We start from the raw sequence: 13,773 nt of genomic DNA, 5'->3' as shown, positions 1-13,773 counted from the left end.
CGAAAGAGGTATTGAAGTTGATAAAGCTAAAGTAGATGCTATTGAGAAGATGCCTTGTCCTAAAGATATCAAAGGTATAAGAAGTTTCCTTGGTCATGCTGGTTTCTATAGGAGGTTTATTAAAGACTTCTCTAAAATTTCTAGGCCTCTCACTGATCTCTTGCAAAAAGATGTTCCTTTTGTTTTTGATGATGATTGTGTATAAGCATTTGAAATACTTAAGAAAGCCTTGATTTCTACACCTATTGTTCAACCGCTTGATTTGAATTTACCCTTCGAAATTATGTGTGATGCTATTGATTATGCTGTTGGTGCTGTTCTAGGGTGAAGAGTTGATAATTTTTTTAATGTTATTCCTTATGCTAGTAAAACTCTAGACAGTGCCCAGCGAAATTATGCTACTACTAAAAAGGAATTTTTAGCAGTTGTTTTCGCTTGTGATAAATTTAGATCTTATATTGTTGATTCCAAATTAACTGTTCACACTGATCATGCTGTTATTAAATATCTTATGGAAAAGAAAGATGCTAAACCTAGACTTATTAGATGGGTTCTCTTGTTACAAGAATTATTGATAGAAAGGGAGCTGAGAACCCCGTTGCAGACAACTTGTCTAGGTTAGAAAATGTTCTTGATGATCCAGTGCCTATTGATGATAGCTTTCCTGATGAACAATTAGCTCCATAAATGCTTCTCGTAATACTCCATGGCATGCTGATTATGCTAATTATATCATTGCTAAATTTATACCACCTAGTTTCACATACCAGCAAAATAAAATGTTTTTCTATGATTTAAGACATTACTTTTGGATGACCCACACTTTTATAAAGAAGGAGTACATGGTGTTATTAGACGTTGTGTACTTGAGCATGAACATGAACATATCCTATGCAAGGGTCACTCCGAGGCTTATGGAGGACACCACACTGGAGATAGAAATGCACATAAGGTATTGCAAACCGGTTTTCATTGGCCCACTCTCTTCAAGGATGCTCATAAGTTTGTCTTGTCTTGTGATGAATGTCAAAGAATTGGCAATATTAGTAGACGTCAGGAAATGCCTATGAATTATTCACTTGTTATTGAACTATTTGATGTTTGGGGCTTTGATTATATAGGACCTTTTCCTTCCTCCAATGGGTATACACATATTCTAGTTGCTATTGATTATGTTACTAAGTGGGTAGAAGCTATTCCAATTAGTAGTGCTGATCACAACACATATATTAAAATGCTTAAAGAAGTTATTTTTCTGAGGTTTGGAGTCCCTAGATATTTAATAACTGATGGTGGTTCACATTTTATTCATGGTGCTTTTCGTAAATTCCTTGCTAAATATGATGTTAACCATAGAATTGCATCTCCATATCATCCTCAGTCTAGTGGTCAAGTGTAATTGAGCAACAGAGAGATTAAATTGATTTTGCAAAAGACTGTTAATAGACCTGGAAAGAATTGGTCTAAGAAACTTGATGATGCATTATGGGCTTAAAGAACTGCTTATAAAAACCCTATGGGTATGTCTCCGTATAAAATGGTTTATGGAAAGGCTTGTCATTTACCTCTTGAACTAGAGCATAAAGCTTATTGGGCAATCAAAGAGCTCAACTATGAGTTCAAACTTGTCGATGAGAAGAGGTTATTTGACATTAGCTCACTTGATGAATGGAGAACCCAAGCCTATGAGAATGCCAAGTTGTTTAAAGAAAAGGTTAAAAGATGGCATGACAAGAGGATACAAAAGCATGACTTCAATGTAGGCGATCATGTTTTGCTATACAACTCTCGTTCAAGATTTTTTGCAGAAAAACTTCTCTCTAAATGGGAAGGTCCTTACATTATCGAGGAGGTCTATCATTCCGGTGCCATAAAAAAACAACGCTGAAGGCACAAATCCGAACGTGGTAAACGGTTAAAGAATCAAACATTATATCTCAGGTAATCCCATAAATGTTGAGACCAATATAATTGACACTATAACAATGGAGGAGTACATAAGGGACACTTTCCAGAATGTTTCAGACTCCAAAAAGAAATAGGTATGTGGCATGGTAAGTAAATTGACTCCAAAACTGTTCTAATAGCATTTTTTTCTCTGTTCTGGAATATATAAAAAATTAGGAAAACTAAAAGTAGTCCGAAGAGTGCACGAGGCAACCACAAGGGTGGAGGACGCGCCCTACCGCCCGGGCATGCCCCCTGCCTTGTGGCCACCTCGTGTGCTACCCAGACTCCGTTTTCTGGCACAATACTCCTTTTGGTCGGTAAAAAATTCATTATATAATCTCCCGAAGGTTTTGACCATCGTACCACGACAAAATCCCCTGTTCTCATTTTGAGCTGTTTTCTGCCAAAGTTTTCAAGACCAGGCATCATGTCGTCCCCCTCCTCCAACAATGCGGGCAATGATGCTTGGCTGATGAAGATAGAGATGAAGAGAGAAGAACTTGGGGAAACTAATGAGGATGATAAGATCAAGAAGGTCCCTGGAGATTAAGCTCTGGCAGAAGCACAAGAAGAAGACATCCCTCAACCTTACTACAATCATCTTACCCCTACTGAAATTGAAGCTTTCAAGATCATTGAAATAGTTCGTGTGCAAAATAAATATCTCACTCGTGAAAATATTCTGTTGCAAGAGCATATCACCGCACTTCAGGGCATTATTCGTAAATTGGAGCATCTCCTACGCTCGATGTGTGGCACTACTTCATCAACAACTCCATCACCACCACCTCCGAAGAAAGAGACGTAAATACATGGGTATGGGCACTCCCCTTGGCAACTGCCAAGCTTGGGGGAGGTGCCCCGGTATCGTATCACCATCACGCCTTTACTTTCATTGTTTTTCTTAGTTCGATCCTTTTGGTTATCTCTTGATCTAGTAGAATAAAGTTTTAGTATGATCTAGCTTTGAGTTTTGTTTTGATCTCTATCTATGTAATCAAATCCGTGAGTTATACAATAAAGAGTAGTTTTGAATTGAGGGCTTTGCTATCTCGCTATGATCTTGATGGAATTAAAGAAAGAATAAAAAGATCATATATTGATCTTATGGAGAGTAATGACTTCACATATAAAGAGTATGATGAATAAAAGTTGTTGAGAGTTGACAAACATAGTTTTGGTCATTGCTGCAATTAATAGGAAGTAATAAAGAAAGAGAGGCTTTATATATAAGTATACTATCTTGGACATCTTTTGTGATTGTGAGCACTCATTAAAATATGACATGCTAAAAAGTTGATGTTGGACAAGGAAGTTATATTGTCATGGATCATTCAACATGTTGAGCTTGCCCTTCCCTCTCATGCTAGCCAAATTCTTTGCACCAAGTAGAGATACTACTTGTGCTTCCAAACACCCCTTAAACATGTTTTTCCATGAGAGTCCACCATACCAACCTATGGATTGAGTAAGATCCTTCAAGTAAGTTGTCATCAGTGCAAGCAATAAAAATTGCTCTCTAAATATGTATGACCTATATATTAGTGTGAAGAAAATAAGCTTTATACGAACTTGTGATGTGGAAGAAATAAAAGTGATGGACTACATAATAAAGTTCTTTATCACAAGCGCCAATATAAAGTGACGTTCTTTTACATTAAGATTTTCTGCATCCAACCATAAAAGCGCATGTCAACCTCTGCTTCCCTCTGCGAAGGGCATGTCTTTTATTTTTACCTTCTACCCTTATACAAGAGTCATGGTGATCTTCACTTTTCCTTTTTACACTTTTTCCTTTGGCAAGCACTATGTGTTGGAGAGATCCGGGTATATATATATATCCACTCGGATGTAGGTTTTCATAAAGTATTATTGATGACATTGCCCTTGAAGTAAAAGGTTGGGAGGCGAAACTATAAGCCCCTATCTTTCTCTGTGTCCGATTGAAACTTTGTACCCATAAGTATCGCGTGAGTGTTAGCAATTGTGAAAGACTAAATGATAGTTGAGTATGTGGACTTGCTGAAAAGCTCTTATATTGACTCTTTCCGATGTTATGATAAATTGCAATTGCTTCAATGGCTGAGATCATAGTTTGTTAGTTCTTAATGAAGTTTCTGATTCATACTTTACCTTGTGAATGAATTGTTACTTTAGCATAAGAAAGTATATGACAATATATATTGTCGTTCTAAAGATGATCATGATGCCCTCATGTTCGTATTTTATTTTATCGACACCTCTATCTCTAAACATGTGGACATATTTTTTGATATCGGCTTTCGCTAGAGGACAAGCGAGGTCTAAGCTTGGGAGAGTTGACACGTCCATTTTGCATCATGCTTTTATATTGATATGTATTGCATTATGGGCTGTTATTACACATTATATTACAATACTTATGCCTTTTCTCTCTTATTTTACAAGGTTTACATGAAGAGGGAGTATGCCCACAGCTGGAATTGTGGACTCGAAAAGGAGAAAATATTAGAGACCTATTCTACATAACTCCAAAAGTCCTGAAAGTTCACACAAAATATTTTTGGAATATATAAAAAATATTGGAAAGCACCAGAGGAGGGCCACCTGCCATCCACAAGGGTGGAGGGCGCGCCCTCCGGTCTTGTGGGCCCCCTGGCAGGCCCCCGATGCCCATCTTCTGCTATATGGTGTGTTTTGACCTGGGAAAAATCAGAAGGAAGCTTTCGGGACGAAGCGCCGCCGTCTCGAGGCGGAACCTGGGCAGAACCAATCTAGGGCTCCGATGGAGCTGTTCTGCTGGGGAAACATCCCTCCGGGAGGGGAAAATCATCGCCATCGTCATCATCATCGATCCTCTCATCAGGAGGGGGTCAATCTCCATCAACATCTTCACCAGCACCATCTCCTCTCCAAACCCTAGTTCATCTCTTGTATCGATCTTTGTCTCAAAACCTCAGATTGGTACCTGTGGGTTGCTAGTAGTGTTGATTACTCCTTGAAGTTGATGCTAGTTGGTTTATTCGATGGAAGATCATATGTTTATATCCTTAATGATAATTAATACTCCTCTAATTATGAACATGAATATGCTTTGTTGTAGGACCTTGAAGTATGTCTAGAGGGGGGGGGGTGATTAGACTACTTGACCAATTAAAAACTTAACCTTTTCCCAGTTTTAGAGTTTGGCAGATTTTAGCTATCTTAGGACAAGTCAAGCAATCATCACACAATTCAAGCAAGCATGCAAAGAGTATATGAGCAGCGGAAATTAAAGCATGCAACTTGCAAGAAGGTAAAGGGAAGGGTTTGGAGGATTCAAACGCAATTGGAGACACGAATGTTTTTGGCGTGGTTCCGATAGGTGGTGCTATCGTACATCCACGTTGATGGAGACTTCAACCCATGAAGGGCAACGGTTGCGCGAGTCCACGGAGGGCTCCACCCACGAAGGGTCCACGAAGAAGCAACCTTGTCTATCCCACCATGGCCATCACCCACGAAGGACTTGCCTCACTAGCGGTAGATCTTCACGAAGTAGGCGATCTCCTTGCCCTTACAAACTCCTTGGTTCAACTCCACAATCTTGTGAGAGGCTCCCAAGTGACACCTAGCCAATCTAGGAGACACCACTCTCCAAGAAGTAACAAATGGTGCGTTGATGATGAACTCCTTGCTCTTGTGCTTCAAATGATAGTCTCCCCAACACTCAACTCTCTCTCATAGGTTTTGGATTTGGTGGAAAGAAGATTTGAGTGGAAAGCAACTTGGGGAAGGCTAGAGATCAAGATTCATATGGTAGGAATGGAATATCTTGGCCTCAACACATGAGTAGGTGGTTCTCTCTCAGAAATGGTAAGTTGGAAGTGTAGATTTAGTCTGATGGCTCTCTCCACGAATGAAGAGGAGGTGGAGGGGTATATATAGCCTCCACACAAAATATAATCGTTACACACAATTTACCAAACTCGGTGGGACCGATTCAACAGACTCGGTCGGACCGATTTAGTAAACCTAGTGACCGTTAGTGATTTTCGGTGGGACTGACATGCAACTCAGTGAGACCGATTCGGTTAGGGTTAGGGCATAACGTAATCTCGGTAAGACCGATTACACAAACTCGGTGAGACCGATTTTGGTAATAAGCTTTCCAGAGAGTTGGTCAAGTAAACTCGGTGGGACCGATTTACTCTTTTCGGAGAGACCAAAATTTTACAAAAGGGAAAAAGTGAGTTTACATTGCAATCTCGGTGGGACCGATTGCTCACTTCGGTTAGACCGAACGTTACGAAGGGAAACAGAGAGATTACAATCCCATCTCTGTGAGACCGAGATCCCTATCGGTAGAACAGATTTGCTTATGGTTTGTGGCAGTGGCTATGACTTTTGAAATCGGTGGCGTCGGATAGGAAGAATCGGTGTGACCCATTATGGCTTTGGGTTTAGGTCATTTGTGGATGTGGGAAAGTAGCTGAGGGTTTTGGAGCATATCACTAAGCACATGAAGCAAGAGGCTCATTAAGCAACACCTCATCCCTCCTTGATAGTATTGGCTTTTCCTATAGACTCAATGTGATCTTGGATCACTAAAATATAAAATGAAGAGTCTTGAGCTTTTGAGCTTGACCCAATCCTTTGTCCTTAGTATTTTGAGGGATCCACTTTCATCATCCATGCCATGCCATTCATTGAGCTTTCCTGAAATAATAGTCTTGGAATAGCATTAGCTCAATGAGCTATATGTTGTTATGAATTACCAAAACCACCTAGGGATAGTTGCACTTTCAATCTCCCCCTTTTTGGTAATTGATGACAACATATAGTGTTGGGGAACGTAGTAATTTCAAAAAAATTTCCTACGCACACGCAAGATCATGGTGACGGCATAGCAACGAGAGGGGAGAGTGTTGTCCACGTACCCTCGTAGACCGTAAGTGGAAGCGTTAGCACAACGCGGTTGATGTAGTCGTACGTCTTCATGATCCGACCGATCCAAGTACCGAACGTACGACACCTCCGAGTTCAGCACACGTTCAGCTCGATGACGATCCCTGGCTCCGATCCAGCAAAGCTTCGGGGATGAGTTCCATCAGCACGACGGCGTGGTGACGATGATGATGTTCTACCGGCGCAGGGCTTCGCCTAAACTCCGCGACGATATAACCGAGGTGGAATATGGTGGAGGGGGGCACCGCACACGGCTAAGGAACGATCCGTAGATCAACTTGTGTGTCTATGGGTGCCCCCCGCCCCCGTATATAAAGGAGCCAGGGGGAGGAGGCGGCCGGCCAAGGAGGGCGCGCCAAGGGGGGAGTCCTACTCCCACCGGGAGTAGGACTCCCTTCTTTCCTAGTTGGAATAGGAGAAGGGGGGAAAGAGGAGGAAGAGGGGAAGGAAAGGGGGGGCGCCGCCCCCCTTCCCTTGTCCTATTCGGACTAGGAAGGGGAGGGGCGCGCGGCCCCCTCCTGCCTCCTTCCCTCTTCTCCCTCGAGGCCCATGTAGGCCCAATAACCCCCCGGGGGGGTTCCGGTAACCTCCCGATGCTCCGGTAAAATGCCGATTTCACCCGGAACGATTCCGATGTCCAAATATAGGCTTCCAATATATCAATCTTTATGTCTCGACCATTTCAAGACTCCTCATTACATCCGTGATCACATCCGGGACTCCGAACAAACTTCGGTACATCAAAACTTATAAACTCATAATAAAACTGTCATCGTAACGTTAAGCGTGCGGACCCTATAGGTTCGAGAACTATGTAGACATGACCTAGAACTATTCTCGGTCAATAACCAATAGCGGAACCTGGATGCTCATGTTGGTTCCTACATATTCTACGAAGATCTTTATCGGTCAAACCGCATAACAACATACGTTGTTCCCTTTGTCATCGGTATGTTACTTGCCCGAGATTTGATCGTCGGTATCCAATACCTAGTTCAATCTCGTTACCGGCAAGTCTCTTTACTCGTTCCGTAATGCATCATCCCGTAACCAACTCATTTGGTCACATTGCTTGCAAGGCTTATAGTGATGTGCATTACCGAGAGGGCCCAGAGATACCTCTCCGACAATCGGAGTGACAAAACCTAATCTCGAAATACGCCAACTCAACATTACCTTCGGAGACACCTGTAGTACTCCTTTATAATCACCCAGTTACGTTGTGACGTTTGGTAGTACCCAAAGTGTTCCTCCGGTAAACGGGAGTTGCATAATTCTCATAGTTATAGGAACATGTATAAGTCATGAAGAAAGCAATAGCAATATACTAAACGATCAAGTGCTAGGCTAACGGAATGGGTCATGTCAATCACATCATTCTCCTAATGATGTGATCCCATTAATCAAATGATAACACATGTCTATGGTTAGGAAACATAACCATCTTTGATTAACGAGCTAGTCTAGTAGAGGCATACTAGTGACTATATGTTTGTCTATGTATTCACACATGTATCATGTTTCCGGTTAATACAATTCTAGCATGAATAATAAACATTTATCATGATATGAGGAAATAAATAATAACTTTATTATTGCCTCTAGGGCATATTTCCTTCAGTCTCCCACTTGCACTAGAGTCAATAATCTAGATTACATAGTAATGATTCTAACACCCATGGAGTCTTGGTGCTGATCATGTTTTGCTCGTGAGAGTGGCTTAGTCAACGGGTCTGCAACATTCAGATCCGTATGTATCTTGCAAATCTCTATGTCTCCCACTTGGACTTGGTCCCGAATGGAATTGAAGCGTCTCTTGATGTGCTTGGTCCTCTTGTGAAATCTGGATTCCTTTGCCAAGGCAATTGCACCAGTATTGTCACAGAAGATTTTCATTGGTCCCAATGCACTAGGTATGACACCTAGATCGGAAATGAACTCCTTCATCCAGACTCCTTCATTTGCTGCTTCTGAAGCAGCTATGTACTCCGCTTCACATGTAGATCCCACCACGATGCTTTGTTTAGAACTGCACCAACTTACAGCTCCACCGTTTAATAAAAACACGTATCCGGTTTGCGATTTAGAATCGTCCGGATCAGTGTCAAAGCGTCCATCGACGTAACCATTTACGACTAGCTCTTTGTCACCTCCATATACGAGAAACATATCCTTAGTCCTTTTCAGGTATTTCAGGATGTTCTTGACCGCTGTCCGGTGATCCACTCCTGGATTACTTTGGTACCTTCCTGCCAAGCTTATTGCTAAGCATACGTCAGGTCTGGTACACACCATTGCATACATGATAGAGCCTATAGCTGAAGCATAGGGAACATCTTTCATTTTCTCTCTATCTTCTGATGTGGTCGGGCATTGAGTTTGACTCAACTTCACACCTTGTAGTACGGGCAAGAACCCTTTCTTTGCCTGATCCATTTTGAACTTTTTCAAAATTTTATCAAGGTATGTGCTTTGTGAAAGTCCTATTAAGCGTCTTGATCTATCTCTATAGATCTTGATGCCCAATATATAAGCAGCTTCACCGACGTCTTTCATTGAAAAACTTTTATTCAAGTATTCCTTTATGCTATCCAGAAATTCTATATCATTTCCAATTAATAATATGTCATCTACATATAATATCAGAAATGCTACAGAGCTCCCACTCACTTTCTTGTAAATACAGGCTTCTCCAAAAGTCTGTATAAAACCATATGCTTTGATCACACTATCAAAGCGTTTATTCCAACTCCGAGATGCTTGCACCAGTCCATAAATAGAACGCTGGAGCTTGCACACTTTGTTAGCACCTTTTGGATCTACAAAACCTTCTGGCTGCATCATATACAACTCTTCTTCCAGAAATCCATTCAAGAATGCAGTTTTGACATCCATTTGCCAAATTTCATAATTATGAAATGCAGCAATAGCTAACATGATTCGGACAGACTTAAGCATCGCTACGGGTGAGAAAGTCTCATCATAGTCAACCCCTTGAACTTGTCGAAAACCTTTCGCAACAAGTCGAGCTTTATAGACAGTTATATTTCCATCAGCGTCAGTCTTCTTCTTAAAAATCCATTTATTCTCAATGGCTTGCCGATCATCGGGCAAGTCAACCAAAGTCCATACTTTGTTTTCATACATGGATCCCATCTCAGATTTCATGGCCTCTAGCCATTTTGCGGAATCTGGGCTCATCATCGCTTCCTCATAGTTCGTAGGTTCATCATGGTCAAGAAACATGACTTCCAGAATTGGATTACCGTACCACTCTGGTGCGGATCTTATTCTGGTAGACCTACGAGGTTCAGTAGAAACTTGATCTAAAGTTTCATGATCAATATCATTAGCTTCCTCACTAATTGGAGTAGTTGTCACAGGAACCGGTTCTTGTGATGAACTACTTTCCAATAAGGGAGTAGATACAGTTATCTCATCAAGTTCTACTTTCCTCCCACTCACTTCTTTCGAGAGAAACTCCTTCTCTAGAAAGGATCCGATTTTAGCAACAAAAATCTTGCCCTCAGATCTGTGATAGAAGGTGTACCCAATAGTCTCTTTTGGGTATCCTATGAAGACACATTTCTCCGATTTTGGTTCGAGCTTATCTGGTTGAAGTTTCTTCACATAAGCATCGCAGCCCCAAACTTTAAGAAATGACAACTTTGGTTTCTTGCCAAACCATAGTTCATAAGGTGTCGTCTTAACGGATTTTGATGGTGCCTATTTAACGTGAATGCGGCCGTCTCTAAAGCATAACCCCAAAACGATAGCGGTAAATTAGTAAGAGACATCATAGATCGCACCATATCTAGTAAAGTACGATTACGACGTTCGGACACACCATTTCATTGTGGTGTTCCAGGTGGCGTGAGTTGCGAAACTATTCCGTGTTGTTTCAAGTGTAGACCAAACTCGTAACTCAAATATTCTCCTCCACGATCAGATCGTAGAAATTTTATTTTCCTGTTACGATGATTTTCTACTTCACTCTGAAATTCTTTGAACTTTTCAAATGTTTCAGACTTGTGTTTCATCAAGTAGATATACCCATATCTGCTCAAATCATCTGTGAAGGTGAGAAAATAACGATATCCGCCGCGGGCCTCAACATTCATTGGACCACAAACATCAGTATGTATGATTTCCAACAAGTCAGTTGCTCGCTCCATAGTTCCGGAGAACGGCGTTTTAGTCATCTTGCCCATGAGGCACGGTTCGCAAGTACCAAGTGATTCATAATCAAGTGATTCCAAAATCCCATCAGTATGTAGTTTCTTCATGCGCTTTACACCGATATGACCTAAACGGTAGTGCCACAAATAAGTTGCACTATCATTATTAACTCTGCATCTTTTGGTTTCAACACTATGAATATGTGTATCACTGCTATCGAGATTTAATAAAAATAGACCACTCTTCAAGGGTGCATGACCATAAAAGATATTACTCATATAAATAGAACAACCATTATTCTCTGATTTAAATGAATAACCGTCTCGCATCAAAGAAGATCCAGATATAATGTTCATGCTTAACGCTGGCACAAAATAACAATTATTTAGGTCTAAAACTAATCCCGATGGTAGATGTAGAGGTAGCGTGCCGACCGCGATCACATCGACTTTGGAACCATTTCCCACGCGCATCGTCACCTCGTTCTTAGCCAATCTTCGCTTAATCCGTAGTCCCTGTTTCGAGTTGCAAATATTAGCAACAGAACAAGTATCAAATACCCAGGTGCTACTGCGAGCATTAGTAAGGTACACATCAATAACATGTATATCACATATACCTTTGTTCACTTTGCCATCCTTCTTATCCGCCAAATACTTGGGGCAGTTCCGCTTCCAGTGTCCAGTCTGCTTGCAGTAGAAGCACTCAGTTTCAGGCTTAGGTCCAGACTTGGGTTTCTTCTCTTGAGCAGCAACTTGCTTGCTGTTCTTTTTGAAGTTCCCCTTCTTCTTCCCTTTGCCCTTTTTCTTGAAACTGGTGGTTTTGTTAACCATCAACACTTGATGCTCCTTCTTGATTTCTACCTCCGCGGCTTTTAGCATTGCGAAGAGCTCGGGAATAGTCTTGTTCATCCCTTGCATATTATAGTTCATCACGAAGCTCTTGTAGCTTGGTGGCAGTGATTGAAGAATTCTGTCAATGACACTATCATCAGGAAGATTAACTCCCAGTTGAATCAAGTGATTATTATACCCAGACATTTTGAGTATGTGTTCACTGACAGAACTATTCTCCTCCATCTTGCAGCTGTAGAACTTATTGGAGACTTCATATCTCTCAATCCGGGCATTTGCTTGAAATATTAACTTCAACTCCTGGAACATCTCATATGCACCATGACGTTCAAAACGTCGTTGAAGACCCGGTTCTAAGCCGTAAAGCATGGCACACTGAACTATCGAGTAGTCATCAGCTTTGCTCTGCCAGGCGTTCTTAACGTCGTCAGTTGCATCAGCAGCAGGCCTGGCACCCAGCGGTGCTTCCAGGACGTAACTTTTCTGTGCAGCAATGAGGATAATCCTCAGGTTACGGACCCAGTCCGTGTAATTGCTACCATCATCTTTCAACTTTGCTTTCTCAAGGAACGCATTAAAATTTAACGGAACAACAGCACGAGCCATCTATCTACAAACAAACATAGACAAGCAAAATACTAGCAGGTACTAAGTTTCATGATAAATTTAAGTTCAATTAATCATATTACTTAAGAACTCCCACTTAGACAGACATCTCTCTAGTCATCTAAGTGATCACGTGATCCAAATCAACTAAACCATGTCCGATCATCACGTGAGATGGAGTAGTTTCAATGGTGAACATCACTATGTTGATCATATCTACTATATGATTCATGCTCGACCTTTCGGTCTCCGTGTTCCGAGGCCATATCTGTATATGCTAGGCTCGTCAAGTATGACCTGAGTATTCTGTGTGTGCAACTGTTTTGCACCCGTTGTATTTGAACGTAGAGCCTATCACACCCGATCATCACGTGGTGTCTCAGCACGAAGAACTTTCGCAACGGTGCATACTCAGGGAGAACACTTCTTGATTATTAGTGAGAGATCATCTTAAAATGCTACCGTCAATCAAAGCAAGATAAGATGCATAAAGGATAAACATCACATGCAATCAATATAAGTGATATGATATGGCCATCATCATCTTGTGCTTGTGATCTCCATCTTCGAAGCACCGTCGTGATCACCATCATCACCGGCGCGACACCTTGATCTTCATCGTAGCATCGTTGTCGTTACGCCATCTATTGTTTCTACGACTATCGCTACCGCTTAGAGATAAAGTAAAGCAATTACAGGGCGTTTGCATTTCATACAATAAAGCGACAACCATATGGCTCCTGCCAGTTGCCGATAACTTCTGTTACAAAACATGATCATCTCATACAATAAAATAAAGCATCACATCTTGACCATATCACATCACAACATGCCCTGCAAAAACAAGTTAGACGTCCTCTACTTTGTTGTTGCAAATTTTACGTGGCTGCTACGGGCTTTAGCAAGAACCGTTCTTACCTACGCATAAAAACCACAACGATAGTTCGTCAAGTTGGTGCTGTTTTAACCTTAGCAAGGACCGGGCGTAGCCACACTCGATTCAGCTAAAGTGAGAGAGACAGACACCCGCCAGCCACCTTTAAGCACGAGTGCTCGCAACGGTGAAACCAGTCTCGCATAAGCGTACGCGAATGTCGGTCCGGGCCGCTTCATCTCACAATACCGTTGAACCAAAGTATGACATGCTGGTAAGCAGTATGACTTGTATCACCCACAACTCACTTCTGTTCTACTCGTGCATATAACATCAACGCATAAAACCTGGCTCGGATGCCACTGTTGGGGAACATAGTAATTT

The sequence above is a fragment of the Triticum aestivum genome, chromosome 3B, assembly GCF_018294505.1.
Source record: "Triticum aestivum cultivar Chinese Spring chromosome 3B, IWGSC CS RefSeq v2.1, whole genome shotgun sequence".
NCBI lineage: Eukaryota > Viridiplantae > Streptophyta > Magnoliopsida > Poales > Poaceae > Triticum > Triticum aestivum.
This window is presented reverse-complemented; position numbering follows the sequence as displayed.